Source organism: Arachis hypogaea, chromosome 16 (assembly GCF_003086295.3).
Source record: "Arachis hypogaea cultivar Tifrunner chromosome 16, arahy.Tifrunner.gnm2.J5K5, whole genome shotgun sequence".
NCBI lineage: Eukaryota > Viridiplantae > Streptophyta > Magnoliopsida > Fabales > Fabaceae > Arachis > Arachis hypogaea.
Window position 1 is genome coordinate 133,340,680 of NC_092051.1, and position 17,570 is coordinate 133,358,249.

Consider the following 17,570-nt stretch of genomic DNA (forward strand, 5'->3'; position numbering starts at 1 on the left):
ACTGTACTTGCAACACTATTTTTATTATAAATTCTTAACCGGCATTTTTTCGCACGTCAATTTTTGGCGCCGGTGCCGGGGAGTTGCAACAGTGTGCTAAATTATTGGTTGGTGTAAATATTTTTATATTTACATAATTGCACTTTTTTTTATTTGTGTATTTTTGTTTATTAGTAGTTTTATTATTAAATTTTATTAATATATTTTATTACCATAAGCTCAATGTTTCTTTCATTGAATGACGCGTTCACTACCGGATCCGAGCTTAGCCGCGTTTGATCCCGAGATCGAAAAAACTATTTCACGTATTAGGCGAGCTCGACGTCGGTTAGCCTTCGAGGGTGGTGAAGGGGTTTCTACCAATTCACCAATCTTATCTGAGGGTGAATCTGAAGCGTCATTTGAGGAAGAAACAAGCTCCTCTTCTACTGATTCTGTTGATTTAAGTGCAGGTAATATAGCGGAGCCTAGAAGGATTACTCTCCAAGAGGCAGGAGCTCCAGACTTTACACTGCAACAATATCAAGCGCGTCATCCGAATTTGGCTGCAGATTTTGAATTGAAGACCGCTTTGATTAATCTAGTGCCCAAGTTTCATGGCTTACCTGCTCAAGAGCCGATCAAGCTCCTTAAAGATTTTCAGACAGCCTACTCAACTACTAGGCGGCATGGTGTGGATGAGACTACTATTTGGTTATATGCCTTTGATGAGCGGATAATTTATACGCTTTTTGGCATTGTTTTTAGTATGTTTTTAGTAGGATCTAGTTACTTTTAGGGATGTTTTTAATAGATTTTATGTTAAATTTACATTTCTGGACTTTACTATGAGTTTGTGTGTTTTTCTGTGATTTCAGGTATTTTCTGGCTGAAATTGAGGGACTTGAGCAGAAATCAGATTCAGAGGTTGAAAAAGGACTGCTGATGCTGTTGGATTCTGACCTCCCTGCACTCAAAATGGATTTTCTGGAGCTACAGAACTCGAAATGGAGCGCTTCCAATTGCGTTGGAAAGTAGACATCCAGGGCTTTTCAGAAATATATAATAGTCCATATTTCGGCCAAGAATAGACGATGTAAACTGGCGTTCAACACCAACTCTCTACCTAAATCTGGTGTCCAGCGCCAGAAAAGGAGCCAAAACCAGAGTTGAACGCCCAAACTGGCACTAAAACTGGCGTTCAACCCCAAGGAGGACCTCTACACGTGCCACACTCAAGCTTAGCCCAAACACACACCAAGTGGGCCCCGGAAGTGGATTTATGCATCAATTACTTACTCATGTAAACCCTAGTGACTAGTTTATTATAAATAGGACCTTTTACTATTGTATTAGGCATCTTTGGATTACCTTATGATCCTTTGATCACGTTTTAGGGGGCTGGCCATCTCGGCCATGCCTGGACCTTCACTTATGTATTTTTAACGATAGAGTTTCTACACTTCATAGATTAAGGTGTGGAGCTCTGCTGTTCCTCAAAGATTAATGCAAGTACTACTGTTTTCTATTCAATTCATCTTATTTCGCTTCTAAGATATCCATTCGCACCCAAGAACGTGATGAAGGTGATGATTATGTGTGACGCTCATCACCATCTCCCCTATGAACACGTGCCTGACAAACACTTCCGTTCTACATGAAATAAGCTAGAATGAATATCTCTTAGATCTCTTAACCGGAATCTTCGTGGCGTAAGCTAGAATGATGGCGGCATTCAAGAGAATCCGGAAAGTCTAAACCTTGTCTGTGGTATTCCGAGTAGGATTCAATGATTGAATGACTGTGACGAGCTCCTAACTCGCGATTGCAGGGCGTTAGTGACAGACACAAAAGGATAGTAAATCCTATTCCAGCATGATCGAGAACCGACAGATGAATAGCCGTGCCGTGACAGGGTGCGTGAGCATATTATTCACTGAGAGGATAAGATGAAGCCATTGACAAGGGTGATGCCTCTAGACGATTAGCCGTGCCGTGACAGGGCATTGGATCATTTTCCCGAGAGATGACCGAAAGTAGCCATTGACAATGGTGATGTATCACATAAAGCCAGCCATGAAAAGGAGTGGGACTGATTGGATGAAGATAGCAGGAAAGCAGAGGTTCAGAGGAACGAAAAGCATCTCCATTCGCTTATCTGAAATTCCTACCAATGATTTACATAAGTATCTCTATCCCTATTTTATTATATAAATTTTCGAAAACACCATTATCACTTTATATCTGCCTGACTGAGATTTACAAGGTGACCATAGCTTGCTTCATACCAACAATCTCCGTGGGATTCGACCCTTACTCACGTAAGGTATTACTTGGACGACCCAGTGCACTTGCTGGTTAGTTCTATCGAAGTTGTGACAATTATGAATTAAGATCAGAGCACCAAGCTTTGGAGCCATTACCAGGATTTGTTCGAGCCTGGAGATTTAGAATTTCGTGCACCAAGTTTTTGGCGCCGTTGCCGGGGATTGTTTGAGTTTGGACAACTGACGGTTCATCTTGTTGCTCAGATTAGGTAATTTTCTTTTTGTTTTCTTTTCAAAAAATTTTTCAAAAAATATTTCTAAAATTTTCTCATCTGTTTTCGAAAAAAAATAAAAATAAAAATGTTTTCAAAAATAAAATTTTTATTCAAAATTTTTAAGAATGAATTCTAGTGTTTCATGAAGCATGTAAAGCCTGGCTGGCTGTAAAGCCATGTCTAAATTTATTTGGACTGGGGCTTGCAATTTGTTATCAAGAGCAATATACTCTCGTGTTAAATGCTGAAGCTTGGCTGGCCATTGGCTATGTCTAGTGTTTTGGACCGGAGCTTCCATTGAAAGCTTGGCTGGCTAGTGAGCCATGTCTAATTCCTGGACTGAAGCTTTAGACTAACATGGCAAGATTCCTGGAATTCATATTAAAAATTTTGGAATCCTTATTTTTCTTTCTTTCTAAATAATTTTCGAAAATAAAAATCCAAAAAAATTAGAAAATCAAAAAAATCAAAAATATTTTTGTGTTTCTTGTTTGAGTCTTGAGTCATGTTATAAGTTTGGTGTCAATTGCATATGCATCTTGCATTTTTTCGAAAATATCATGCATTCATAGTGTTCTTCATGATCTTCAAGTTGTTCTTGGTAAGTCTTCTTGTTTGATCTTGATGATTTTTTATTTTGTGTCTTTTCATGTTTATCATATGCATTCTTGAATTCTTAGTGCGTAAGCATTAAAGAATTCTAAGTTTGGTGTCTTGCATGTTTTCTTTGCATTAAAAATTTTTCAAAATTGTGTCTATGATGTTCATCTTGACATTCATAGTGTTCTTGGTGTTCATATTGACATTCATAGCATTCATACATGCATTCATTATTTTGATTCAAAAATTTCATGCATTGCATCTTTTTAGTGTTTTTCTCTTGCATCATAAAAATTCAAAAATAAAAAAAATATCTTTCCCTTTTTCTCTCATCAAATTTGAAAATTTGGATTGACTTGTTCAAAAATTTTTAAAATCAAATTGTTTCTTATGAGTCAAATCAAATTTTCAATTTGAAAATCTTATATTTTTCAAAATCTTTTTCAAAAATCAAATCTTTTTCAAAATTCTTAGTTATTTTCGAAAATTCCAAAAATATTTTTCAAAAATCTTTTTCTTATTTTTGTATTAAATTTTCGAAAATAACATAATCAATTAATGTTTTGATTCAAAAATTTGAAGTTTGTTACCTGCTTGTTAAGAAAGATTCAAACTTTAAGTTCTAGAATCATATCTTGTGATTCCTTATGAATCAAGTCATTAATTGAGATTTTAAAAATCAAATCTTTTTCAAAAACTAAATTCAATCATATCTTTTCAAAAATATCTTCTTATCTTATCTTTTTCAAAAATTTGATTTCAAAATATCTTTTCTAACTTCCTAACTTCTTATCTTTTCAAAATTTGTTTCAACTAACTAACTAACTTTTTGTTTGTTTCTTAACTTTTTCAAAACTACCTAACTAACTCTCTCTCTCTCCTTTTTCGAAAATATCTTCCCCCTTTTTTCAAAATTTCTTTTTAATTTATTAATTAATTTAATTTTTAAATTTGAATTTTCAAAAATTACTAACAATTTTTCAAAAACTATTTTCAAAAATCACTAACTCCTTTTCAAAATTAATTTTCGAAAATTCCCTCCTTCTCTCTCATCTTATTTTAATTATTTATTCATCTACTAACATATCTTCCTCACATCATCACCAAATTCGAACCCCCTCCTCTATCTGTGTTCGAATTTCTTCTTCTCTTCTTCTACTAACAATAAGGAACCTCTTTACTGTGACATAGAGGATTCCTCTTCTTTTCTTTTTCTTTCCTCTTTCTTATGAGCAGGGACAGAGAAAAAGGCATTCTTGTTGAAGCTGATCCAGAACCTGAAAGGACTCTGAAGAGAAAATTAAGAGAAGCTAAATTACAACAATCCAGAGACAACTTGATTGAAAATTTCGAACAAGTAAAGGAGATGGCAGCCGAACCCAACAACAATGCAAGGAGAATGCTTGGTGACTTTACTGCACCAAATTCCAATTTACACGGAAGAAGTATCTCCTTTCCTGCCATTGGAGCAAACAACTTTGAGCTGAAACCTCAATTAGTTTCTCTGATGCAGCAGAACTGCAAGTTTCATGGACTTCCATCTGAAGATCCTTTTCAGTTCTTAACTGAATTCTTGCAGATATGTGATACTGTTAAGACTAATGGAGTAGATCCTGAAGTCTACAGGCTCATGCTTTTCCCTTTTGCTGTAAGAGACAGAGCTAGATTATGGTTGGATTCTCAACCCAAAGATAGCCTGAACTCTTGGGATAAGCTGGTCACGGCTTTCTTAGCCAAGTACTTTTCTCCTCAAAAGCTGAGCAAGCTTAGAGCTGATGTTCAAACCTTCAGACAGAAAGAAGGTGAATCCCTCTATGAAGCTTGGGAAAGATACAAACAGTTGACCAAAAAGTGTCCTTCTGACATGCTTTCAGAATGGACCATCCTGGATATATTCTATGATGGTTTATCTGAGCTATCAAAGATGTCACTGGACACTTCTGCAGGTGGATCCATTCACCTAAAGAAAACGCCTGCAGAAGCTCAAGAACTCATTGACATGGTTGCTAATAACCAGTTCATGTACACTTCTGAAAGGAATCCTGTGAGTAATGGGACGCCTATGAAGAAGGGAGTTCTTGAAGTTGATACTCTGAATGCCATATTGGCTCAGAATAAAATATTGACTCAGCAAGTCAATATGATCTCTCAGAGTCTGCATGGAATGCAAACTGCATCCAACAGTACTCAAGAGGCTTCTTATGAAGAAGAAGCTTATGATCCTGAGAACCCTGCAATAGCAGAGGTGAATTACTTAGGTAAACCTTATGGAAACACCTATAATTCATCATGGAGAAATCATCCAAATTTCTCATGGAAGGATCAAAAGCCTCAACAAGGCTTTAATAATGGTGGAAGAAACAGGTTTAACAATAATAAACCTTTTCCATCATCCACTCAGCAACAGACAGAGAACTCTGAACAAAATACTTCTAATTTGGCAAACTTAGTCTCTGATCTGTCTAAGGCCACTGTAAGTTTCATGAATGAAACAAGATCTTCCATTAGAAATCTGGAAGCACAAGTGGGCCAGCTGAGTAAAAGGATCACTGAAATCCCTCCTAGTACTCTCCCAAGCAATATAGAAGAGAATCCAAAAGGAGAGTGCAAGGCCATTGACATAAGCGCCATGGCCGAACCTGTGAGGAGAGGAGAGGACGTGAATCCCAAGGAGGAAGACCTCCTGGAACGCCCAGTGATCAATAAGGAGCTTTCCTCTGAGGAACAAAAGGACTCTGAGGCTCATCTAGAGACCATAGAGATTCCATTGAACCTCCTTATGCCCTTCATGAGCTCTGATGAGTATTCCTCTTCTGAAGAGAATGAGGATGTCACTGAAGAGCAAACTGCCAAGTTTCTTGGTGCAATCATGAAGCTAAATGCCAAATTATTTGGCATTGATACTTGGGAAGTTGAACCTCCCTTGTTCATCAATGAACTAAGTGATCTGGATCAACTGATATTACCTCAGAAGAGACAGGATCCTGGAAAGTTCATAATATCCTGTACCATAGGCACCATGATCTTTAAGGCTCTGTGTGACCTTGGTTCAGGAATAAACCTCATGCCCCTCTCTGTAATAGAGAAACTGGGAATCTATAGGGTGCAAGCTGCTAAAATCTCACTAGAGATGGCAGACAGCTCAAGAAAACAGGCTTATGGACAAGTAGAAGATGTATTAGTAAAGGTTGAGGGCCTTTACATACCTACTGATTTCATAGTCCTGGATACTGGAAAGGAAGAGGATGAATCCATCATCCTAGGAAGACCTTTTCTGGCCACAGCAAGAGCTGTGATTGATGTTGACAGAGGTGAAATAGTTCTTCAATGGAATGAGAACTCCCTTGTGTTTAAAACTCAAGGATCTCCCTCTGCAACCATGAAGAGGAAGCATGAAAAGCTTCTCTCAAAGCAGAGTCAACCAGAGCCCCCACAGTCAAACTCTAAGTTTGGTGTTGGGAGGCCACAACCAAACTCTAAGTTTGGTGTTGAACTCCCATATCCAAACTCTAAGTTTGGTGCTGGAGAGTCTCATCAAAGCTCTGCACATCTGTGAGGCTCCATGAGAGCCCACTGTCAAGCTATTGACATTAAAGAAGCGCTTGTTGGGAGGCAACCCAATGTTTATCTAATTCTTATTTTTATTGTTTTTCATGTTTTCTTAGGTTCATGATCATGTGGAGTCACAAAATAAATATAAAAATTGAAAACGGAATCAAAAACAGTAGAAGAAAAATCACACCCTGGAGGAGCATCTGTCTGGCGTTCAGCGCCAGAACAGAGCATGGTTCTGGCGCTGAACGCCCAAAATGGGCAGCTTCTGGGCGCTGAACGCCAGAAATGGCACACAAATGGGCGCTGAACAGCCAAAATGGCCACCAACCTGGCGCTGAACGCCCAGAGTTGTGTACAAGGGTATTTTTACATGCCTAATGGGTGCAGGGATGTAATTCCTTGAACACCTCAGGATCTGTGGACCCCACAGGATCCCCACCTACCTCCACTCACTTCTTCTCACCACTCTCTTTCACACAACCCCATAAACACTCTTCCCCAAAAACCCTTCACCAATCACCTCAAACTCTCTTCCCCATCACCTCTTCACCACTCACATCCATCCACTCTTCCCCATAAACCTACCTCACAAACTCCACCTACCTTCAAAATTCAAAACCAATTTTCCACCCAAACCCACCCATATGGCCGAACCTTAACCCCCCCTCCCTTCCCTATATAAAGCCCTCCATTCTTCATCAAATTCACACAACACACCCCTCTACACCCTTCTTGGCCGAAACCACATCTCCCTCTCCCTCTCCATATTTCTTCTTCTTCTTCTTCTTCTTCTTCTTCTTCTTCTTCTTCTTCTTCTTCTTCTTCTTCTTCTATTCTTTTGTTTATTGCTCGAGGGCGAGCAATATTCTAAGTTTGGTGTGGTAAAAGCATAGCTTTTTTGTTTTTCCATTACCATTGATGGCATCTAAGACCGGAGAATCCTCTAGAAGAGGGAAAGAGAAGACAAAAACTTCCACATCCGAGTCATGGGAGATGGAAAGGTTCATCTCCAAAGCCCATCAAGACCACTTCTATGATGGTGTGGCCAAGAAGAAGGTGATCCCTGAGGTCCCTTTCAAACTCAAAAGAAATGAGTATCCGGAGATCCGACATCAAATTCAAAGAAGAGGGTGGGAAGTTCTAACAAATCCCATCCAACAAGTCGGCATCCTAATGGTTCAAGAGTTCTATGCCAATGCATGGATCACCAAGAACCATGATCAAAGTAAGAACCCGGATCCAAAGAATTATGTTACAATGGTTCGGGGGAAATACTTGGATTTTAGTCCGGAAAATGTGAGGTTGGCGTTCAACTTGCCAAACATGGAAGAGAACGCACGCCCCTACACAAGGAGAGTCAACTTTGATCAAAGGTTGGACCAAGTCCTTATGGACATATGTGTAGAAGGAGCTCAATGGAAAGTTGACTCCAAAGGCAAGCCGGTTCAACTAAGAAGATTGGACCTCAAGCCTGTAGCTAGAGGATGGTTGGAATTCATTCAATGCTCAATCATTCCCACTAGCAACCGGTCTGAAGTTACTATAGACCGGGCCATCATGATCCACAGCATCATGATTGGAGAAGAGGTGGAAGTTCATGAGATTATACCTTAAGAACTCTACAAGGTGGCTGACAAGTCCTCCACCATGGCAAGGTTAGCCTTTCCTCACCTCATCTGCCACCTATGCAATTCGGCTGGAATTGACATAGAGGGAGATATCCTCATTAAAGAGGACAAGCCCATCACTAAGAAAAAGATGGAGCAAGCAAGAGAGCCCAGTCATGGAGCTCAAGAGGCGCAAGAAGCTCATTTACATGAGATCCCGGAGATGCCTCAAATGCACTTTCCTCCACAAAATTATTGGGAGCAAATCAACACCTCCCTAGGAGAATTGAGTTCCAATATGGGACAACTAAGGGTGGAACATCAAGAGCACTCCATCATGCTTCATGAAATAAGAGAAGATCAAAAAGCAATGAGGGAGGAGCAACAAAGACAAGGAAGAGACATAGAAGAGCTTAAGGACATCATTGGTTCCTCAAGAAGGAAACGCCACCATCACTAAGGTGGATTCATTCCTTGTTCTTATTTCTTCTGTTTTCGTTTTCTATGTTATGTGCTTGTCTGTGTTTGTGTCTTCATTACATGATCATTAGTAGTAGTAACTATGTCTTAAAGTTATGAATGTCCTATGAATCCATCACCTCTCTTAAATGAAAAATGTTTTAATTCAAAAGAACAAGAAGTACATGAGTTTCGAATTTATCCTTGAACTTAGCTTAATTATATTGATGTGGTGACAATGCTTCTTGTTTTCTGAATGTATGCTTGAACAGTGCATATGTCTTTTGAAGTTGTTGTTTAAGAATGTTAAATATGTTGGCTCTTGAAAGAATGATGACTAGGAGACATATTATTTGATAATCTGAAAAATCATAAAAATGATTCTTGAAGCAAGAAAAAGCAGCAAAGAACAAAGCTTGCAGAAAAAAAAAAATAGGCGAAAAAAAATATTTAGAAAGAAAAAGAAAAAGCAAGCAGAAAAAGCCAAAAGCTCTTAAAACCAAGAGGCAAGAGCAAAAAAAAAAAGCCAATAACCCTTAAAACCAAAAGGCAAGGGCAATAAAAAGGATCCCAAGGCTTTGAGCATCAGTGGATAGGAGGGCCTAAAGGAATAAAATCCTGGTCTAAGCGGCTAAACCAAGCTGTCCCTAACCATGTGCTTGTGGCGTGAAGGTGTCAAGTGAAAACTTGAGACTGAGCGGTTAAAGTCAAGGTCCAAAGCAAAAAAAAGAGTGTGCTTAAGAACCCTGGACACCTCTAATTGGGGACTTTAGCAAAGCTGAGTCACAATCTGAAAAGGTTCACCCAATTATGTGTCTGTGGCATTTATGTATCTGGTGGTAATACTGGAAAACAAAGTGCTTAGGGCCACGGCCAAGACTCATAAAGAAGCTGTGTTCAAGAATCATCATACTGAACTAGGAGAGTCAATAACACTATTCGAAATCTGAAGTTCCTATAGATGCCAATCATTCTGAACCTCAATGGATAAAGTGAGATGCCAAAACTATTCAAGAGGCAAAAAGCTATAAGTCCCGCTCATATGATTGAAGCTATGTTTCATTGATAGTTTGGAATTTATAGTATATTCTCTTCTTTTTATCCTATTTGATTTTCAGTTGCTTGGGGACAAGCAACAATTTAAGTTTGGTGTTGTGATGAGCGGATAATTTATACGCTTTTTGGCATTGTTTTTAGTATGTTTTTAGTAGGATCTAGTTACTTTTAGGGATGTTTTTAATAGATTTTATGTTAAATTTACATTTCTGGACTTTACTATGAGTTTGTGTGTTTTTCTGTGATTTCAGGTATTTTCTGGCTGAAATTGAGAGACTTGAGCAGAAATCAGATTCAGAGGTTGAAAAAGGACTGCTGATGCTGTTGGATTCTGACCTCCCTGCACTCAAAGTGGATTTTCTGGAGCTACAGAACTCGAAATGGCTCGCTTCCAATTGCGTTGGAAAGTAGACATCCAGGGCTTTCCATCAATATATAATAGTCCATACTTTGGCCAAGAATAGACGACGTAAACTGGCGTTCAACGCCAGCTCTCTACCCAAATCTGGCGTCCAGCGCCAGAAAAGGAGCCAAAACCAGAGTTGAACGCCCAAACTGGCACTAAAACTGGCGTTCAACCCCAAGGAGGACCTCTACACGTGCCACACTCAAGCTCAGCCCAAACACACACCAAGTGGGCCCCGGAAGTGGATTTATGCATCAATTACTTACTCATGTAAACCCTAGTGACTAATTTATTATAAATAGGACCTTTTACTACTGTATTAGGCATCTTTGGATTACCTTATGATCCTTTGATCACGTTTTAGGGGGCTGGCCATCTCGGCCATGCCTGGACCTTCACTTATGTATTTTTAACGGTAGAGTTTCTACACTCCATAGATTAAAGTGTGGAGCTCTGCTGTTCCTCAAAGATTAATTCAAGTACTACTGTTTTCTATTCAATTCATCTTATTTCGCTTCTAAGATATCCATTCGCACCCAAGAACGTGATGAAGGTGATGATTATGTGTGACGCTCATCACCATCTCCCCTATGAACACGTGCCTGACAAACACTTCCGTTCTACATGAAATAAGCTAGAATGAATATCTCTTAGATCTCTTAACCGGAATCTTCGTGGCGTAAGCTAGAATGATGGCGGCATTCAAGAGAATCCGGAAAGTCTAAACCTTGTTTGTGGTATTCCGAGTAGGATTCAATGATTGAATGACTGTGACGAGCTCCTAACTCGCGATTGCAGGGCGTTAGTGACAGACGCAAAAGGATAGTAAATCCTATTCCAGCATGATCGAGAACCGAAAGATGAATAGCCGTGCCGTGACAGGGTGCGTGAGCATATTATTCACTGAGAGGATAAGATGAAGCCATTGACAAGGGTGATGCCTCCAGACGATTAGCCGTGCCGTGACAGGGCATTGGATCATTTTCCCGAGAGATGACCAAAAGTAGCCATTAACAATGGTGATGTATCACATAAAGCCAGCCATGGAAAGGAGTGGGACTGATTGGATGAAGATAGCAGGAAAGCAGAGGTTCAGAGGAACGAAAAGCATCTCCATTCACTTATCTGAAATTCCTACCAATGATTTACATAAGTATCTCTATCCCTATTTTATTATATAAATTTTCAAAAACACCATTATCACTTTATATCTGCCTGACTGAGATTTACAAGGTGACCATAGCTTGCTTCATACCAACAATCTCCGTGGGATTCGACCCTTACTCACGTAAGGTATTACTTGGACGACCCAGTGCACTTGCTGGTTAGTTGTATCGAAGTTGTGACAATTATGAATTAAGATCAGAGCACCAAGCTTTGGAGTTATTACCAGGATTTGTTCGAGCCTGGAGATTTACAATTTCGTGCACCAGCCTTCCCATTTTCTCTTGAGGGAAAGGCAAGGGAGTGGTTCTACACTCAACCTGAAGCAGTTGTTACTAATTGGGATCTGCTCAGAAGGGAGTTCCTGGACAAGTTCTTTTCAGCTGAAGTTACAGATAGACTGAGGAAAGAAATTTCCTGCATTATCCAAGGCGAATCAGAGACTCTTTATGAGTATTGGGAATGCTTCAGGAATCTCCTAGACTTATGTCCCCATCAAAAGATTGACCAGTTGGTATTGATTAGCTATTTCTGCCAAGGCATGAAGCCTCAAGACAAGACTATATTAGATGCTGCGAGTAATGACTCTCTGGCTAAGTACAAGACGGCGACAGAAGCGTGGCAACTGATCACCGATCTAGCTGAGTCCACCCGGAATGCCAGGCACAGGAACAACCATCCCAAGGCTATTGCGGAGGTTTTCTCTAGTAGTGAGACTGCTGCTCTCACAAAGACTCTGGGAGAGATGACCAATATACTGAAGCAGCTCCAGCTGAATCAACAACAACCTCAGCCTCCTCCACAATAACAGTGTCAACAGTTGGTTCCTCAAAGAGTGTGTGGAATATACGCCTGCTATTCTCACTACACTGATGAATGTCCTCAACTCCAACAAGAAGGCAACACCTTGGCGGCTACCAATAACTATTACAACCGTCCGAATCAAGGGTACTATCAACAAGGCGATAATTATAACCAAGGTGGGAACTACAACCAAGGTTGGCAAGACAATTCCAACCAAAGATGGAGAGACAATTCCAACCAAGGCTGGAGAGATAATTCAAACCAAGGATGGAGAGACAACTACAATCAAGGAGGCAGAGACAACGGTGAAAATCAGAGATGGAACAACAACAACAACAACTATCAACAGAACCAAGGCCAGACTTACCGAGCACCACACCAGAGGCAAGCTCAAGTGCCTCAAAACAACCAACCACAAGCCCCTCAAATTACTTACCCCCCTCCCTCCTCCAATGATGAGATGCTTCGCTCTATTGTGCAAGGATAAAAAGACCTTTAGAATACACTTACCTCTAGCATCACTGGTCTTACCTCCACTTTACAAGCTCTCATATCCCGGATGGAACCACCTTCTACCCTCAACAGTCAACCTTCAAGCTCTAGTGCACTTCCCTCTCAATTTTTACCCAACCCCAAAAGTGGAATCAATGCCATTACTTTAAGGTCTGAAACTAAATTGCAAGAGAGGAGTCCCAAGGAACCAAGCTCAAGAGAAGACATTCAAGTTGAAGACATTGTTGAGGTAGAAGATGTTGAAGAAGAGGATGAGGTACAAGATGCGGTTGAAGAAGAAGCGGCTCAACCAAGTAATGGAGTACCTAAGGAAGATGATGCTGTGAGAGAAGCCATTCCCATTCCTTTTCCACACCTTGCTAGGAGGACCAAGAAGCAAGTGGAGCTAGACCCCAAGATGGGGGAGATCTTCAAAAAGGTTGAGGTAACTATTCCCTTTTTTGATGCTATTCGCCAGGTACCTAAGTATGCTAAGTTTCTAAAAGATTTATGCATGAATAAAGATAAAATACATGATTTAGAAACTATACCTTTAGATAGCTCTATTTCTGCTTTAATGGGTGCCATACCGGAGAAATGTGGTGATCCCGGTCCATACATGGTTACTTGTACTATAGAGGGTGTACAATTTTTTTATTACATGTGTGATTTAGGTGCATGTGTGAGTATTATGTCATTATCTGTATATGATGCCTTGAGGCTCCCACCCTTGAAAAGGTCGGCAGAACATTTTGTTTTGGCAGATTAGAGCATAATCTCAGTGGTTGGAATTGCTGAAGACGTCCTGGTGAGCATTAAGGGATTGGCATTCCCTATAGACTTCTACATTTTAGAGATGCCTCCTAATGACTCAGGAAGACCTTCGTCCATATTGCTTGGAAGGTCATTCCTGAAGACTTCGCGGTTCAAACTAGATGCCGTCTCAGGTACTTATTCTTTTGAGATAGATGGCAGAGCAGTGAGCTTCAACCTGGATGAAGCTACGAAGCACCCACCGGAAGATCATTCCATCTTCCAGTGTGACATTATTGATGAGACTGTGGCTGAAGTTCACCAAGAGGATGTAGAAGAGAAGAATATGGAGCAAGGTGCAAGTGTGGGGAAACCCTCTAAGCATACTGAAGACACCTTGCTACCTCCAATGGTTCCAGATGACCAAGTGCCAAGCCATGAGCTGAAAATGGAGTTAAAGCCCCTTCCACCCCCACCTCAAGTATGCTTATCTTGAGGACAATCAAAAGCTCTCAGTTATTATTGCAAAGAAACTCAATTCCCAACAAGAGGAGCAATTGCTTACTGTGCTTAGAAGACAATAGAAAGCTATTGGGTGGAGTTTGGCGGACATAGTAGGTATCAGCCCTCAAGTATATGAGCATCGCATCTTTTTAGAAGAGGGAGCAAGGCCTATTCGTCAACCTCAAAGGCGGTTGAACCCCACCATTTTAGAAGTTGTCAAGAAGGAAGTGACCAGACTGCTTGAAGCCGACATTATCTATCCAATCTCGGATAGTGAATGGGTTATCCCAGTACAGGTGGTACCAAAGAAGTCTGGCATCACAACAGTGAAGAATGAGCATGGGGAACTCATGGCTACAAGAGTGCAGAATTCCTGGAGGGTGTGCATTGACTATAGGCGTCTCAACCAGGCCACTCGCAAGGATCACTACCCGTTACCGTTCATCGATCAAATGCTTGATCGCCTGTCAGGTAAATCACACTACTGTTTCCTAGATGGTTACACTGGCTATTTTCAAATTCATATAGCTCCAGAAGATCAGGAGAAAACTACTTTTACATGCCCCTTTGGAACGTATGCATATAAGAGAATGCCTTTTGGCTTATGTAATGCACCGGCTACGTTTCAAAGATGCATGATGAACATTTTCTCAGATCTTCTTAAGAACTGTATGAAAGTTTTCATGGATGACTTTAGTGTTTATGGTGATTCCTTCGACCTTTGTTTAGATAGTTTAGCTAGAGTATTAGAAAGGTGTGTTAGTTCAAACCTTGTATTAAATTTTGAAAAATGTCATTTTATGGTAAAACAAGGTATTGTTCTAGGACATGTTGTTTCTAATACTGGTATTTCTGTTGATCCTGCAAAGGTAGATGTTATTTCTGGTTTACCTTACCCCTCCTCCATGAGGGAAGTCCATTCGTTTCTTGGTCATGCAGGTTTTTACCGGCGATTTATTAAGGACTTCAGTAAGGTCGCATTGCCCTTATCCCGACTGCTGCAGAAGGACGTTGAGTTCGAGCTGAGTGAGGACTGCATGGAAGCGTTTGATAAGCTGAAGATCGCCTTGACCCAAGCTCCTATTGTGAGAGGGCCCGACTGGAGTCAGCCATTTGAGATAATGTGTGATGCATCCAACTATGCGGTAGGAGCGGCGCTAGCTCAGCGTGAAAGTAAGGACCCTTATATAATTGCTTATGCTTCTAAGACTTTAGACACTGCTCAATCTAATTATACTACCACTGAGAAAGAGCTTTTAGCTATTATTTTGCTTTGGATAAATTTCAAGCCTATTTACTTGGAACCAAGGTGGTAGTATATTCAGACCATGCAGCTCTAAAATATCTGTTAGCTAAAAAAGAGTCCAAACCAAGGTTAATCTGTTGGATATTGTTGCTGCAAGAATTTGATTTAGAGATCAAAGATAGGAATGGCTCCCAAAATTTAGTGGCGGACCACTTGAGTCGCCTAGAGCACATTAAAAGTGACTCCACTCCTATCAATGATGCTTTTCCACTTGATAGCTTGCATGCAATATCTGAGGTGGTTCCTTGGTATGCATCTATAGCTAATTATTTGATTAGTCGTACCTTTCCTCCTAATTTTACTAAGCATCAAAAGGAAAAGCTTAAAAGCGAGTCCAAATATTATATATGAGATGACCCATATTTATGGAGATGTGGTGCTGACCAAATAATTAGAAGGTGTGTGCCACAATTAGAATTCCAGTCAATTTTAGAGGCCTGCCACTCTTCTGAGAGTGGTGGACACTTTGAACCTCAAAGAACTGCTAGAAAAATATTAGACTGTGGATTCTGGTGGCCTACACTTTTTAAGGATGCAATTGCTTTCTGTGAATCTTGCTCCCCATGCCAAAGGTTTGGGAATATATCCAAGAGGGATGAGATGCCCCAACAACTTATGTTGTTTTGTGAAATTTTTTATGTTTGGGGTATTGACTTCATGGGTCCATTTCCAAACTCTAATGGTTTCTTATACATCTTATTAGCTGCTGATTATGTTTCTAAATGGGAGGAAGCAATTCCTACCCGTACTGATGATGCTAACGTTGTTGTCTCTTTTGTTTGAAATAATATTATTTGTCGCTTTGGATCACCACGAGCAATCGTGAGTGATCAAGGCACTCATTTCTGTAACAGGAGAATGACAGGTATGCTGAAGAAACATGGTATTTTTCACAAGGTAGCAACGACTTACCATCCCCAAACCAATGGGCAATCCGAGCTATCTAACAGAGAGATAAAATGCATATTAGAGAAGATTGTCAAGCCTCATAGAAGAGATTGGAGTACTAGGCTTGCAGATGCGCTTTGGGCTTATCGGACAATGTACAAGACACCCATCGAAATGAGTCCATTCCGCCTAGTTTATGGAAAGGCTTGTCACCTCTCAGTGGAGGTGGAGCACAAGGCTTTTTGGCCAGTGAGGGAATGCAACTTAGGACTGTGGGAAGCCGGGGCTGAAAGGAAGCTGCAACTACAGGAACTGGAGTGCCTTCGACTAGAAGCGTACGAGAACTCGAGGCTCTACAAGGAAAGGGTGAAGGCTGTGCATGACAAGAACATTGATGAATCCATATTTTATGATATATTTTGGTTTGATTTGAGTGGATTCCATCACATAAACCCACATTTATTCACCTAAATAGCATGCTTTTGAGATTTCTTCCTAAATTGTGCTTGAAAGTGAAAACATGCTCTTTTGTGCTTAATATAGTCAATTTTATTCACTTTAATCCCATTTGGTGCCTTGATGTATTTGTTAAGTGATTTTCAGGTTTCCAAGGCAAGCATGGGTTGAAGAAGTGAGGAAAAGAGCATGCAAAAGGGAAGAATTCAAGAAATGAAGGATTTGGAAAGCTGCCAACCCTGACCTCTCTATACTAAATTAGTCTTAACTTGAGCTACAGAGGTCCAAATGAGGCGGTTTCAGCGGCATTGGAAAGCTAACGTCTGGGGCTTCCAAATGATATACAATTTGCTACAGTGGACATAAGTCTAAGTGTGTGTACACACAGGTACTTGTGCATACACACAAGTCGGGATTCAGCATGTGTGAGGACGCACACGTCTGTGCGTCCGCACAGGTCCCTGCATGTGACCTCATTAATTGCAACTCGCTGGCAGCGATTTTTAGACCCCCAAAACCCAATCCAACTCATTTTTTGAAGCTATTTAAGGCCAAATTGAAGAAGGATGAAGGGGGAAATTAGGTTTAGTTTTTATTATGTTTTCTCTTAGTTTCTAGAGAGAGAAGCTCCCCACTCTCTAGAATTAGGGTTTTATTAGTTAATTTCCTTTTAATTTCAGCTTTTAATTCTTGTTCTAGTGTAGTTTCATTTATGTTTCCATGTTCTTCTATCTTGTTCTTCTTCATTTCTCTTGTTATTTCCTTTATTTTATCATTTTTATGTTTTATGACACTCTTGTTACTTTAATTTACATTTAATGCAAATTTATGTTTCCATGTCATTTATTGCTTTCTTTAGTTGTTATTGCTATTTTCTTGCTTTGGTAGTTGTAGAATTTATTTTTATGTAATTTAATATTATTTTATTCTCATGCACACCAAGTGTTTGACAAGTGCTTGGCTTAGTTTTTACATAATTTTTCTTCACTCTTGGCTTGG

At 40.0% G+C, this 17,570-nt stretch overlaps 1 non-coding gene across 1 annotated transcript; it reads right to left on the minus strand.

The window, feature by feature from the left end:
* Nucleotides 1-4,883: 4,883 nt before the first annotated feature.
* On the minus strand, nucleotides 4,884-4,991 carry LOC112761042 (small nucleolar RNA R71). Its single transcript, XR_003181449.1, has one exon. It is a non-coding gene; the product is annotated as a small nucleolar RNA R71 (small nucleolar RNA).
* Nucleotides 4,992-17,570: the final 12,579 nt, after the last annotated feature.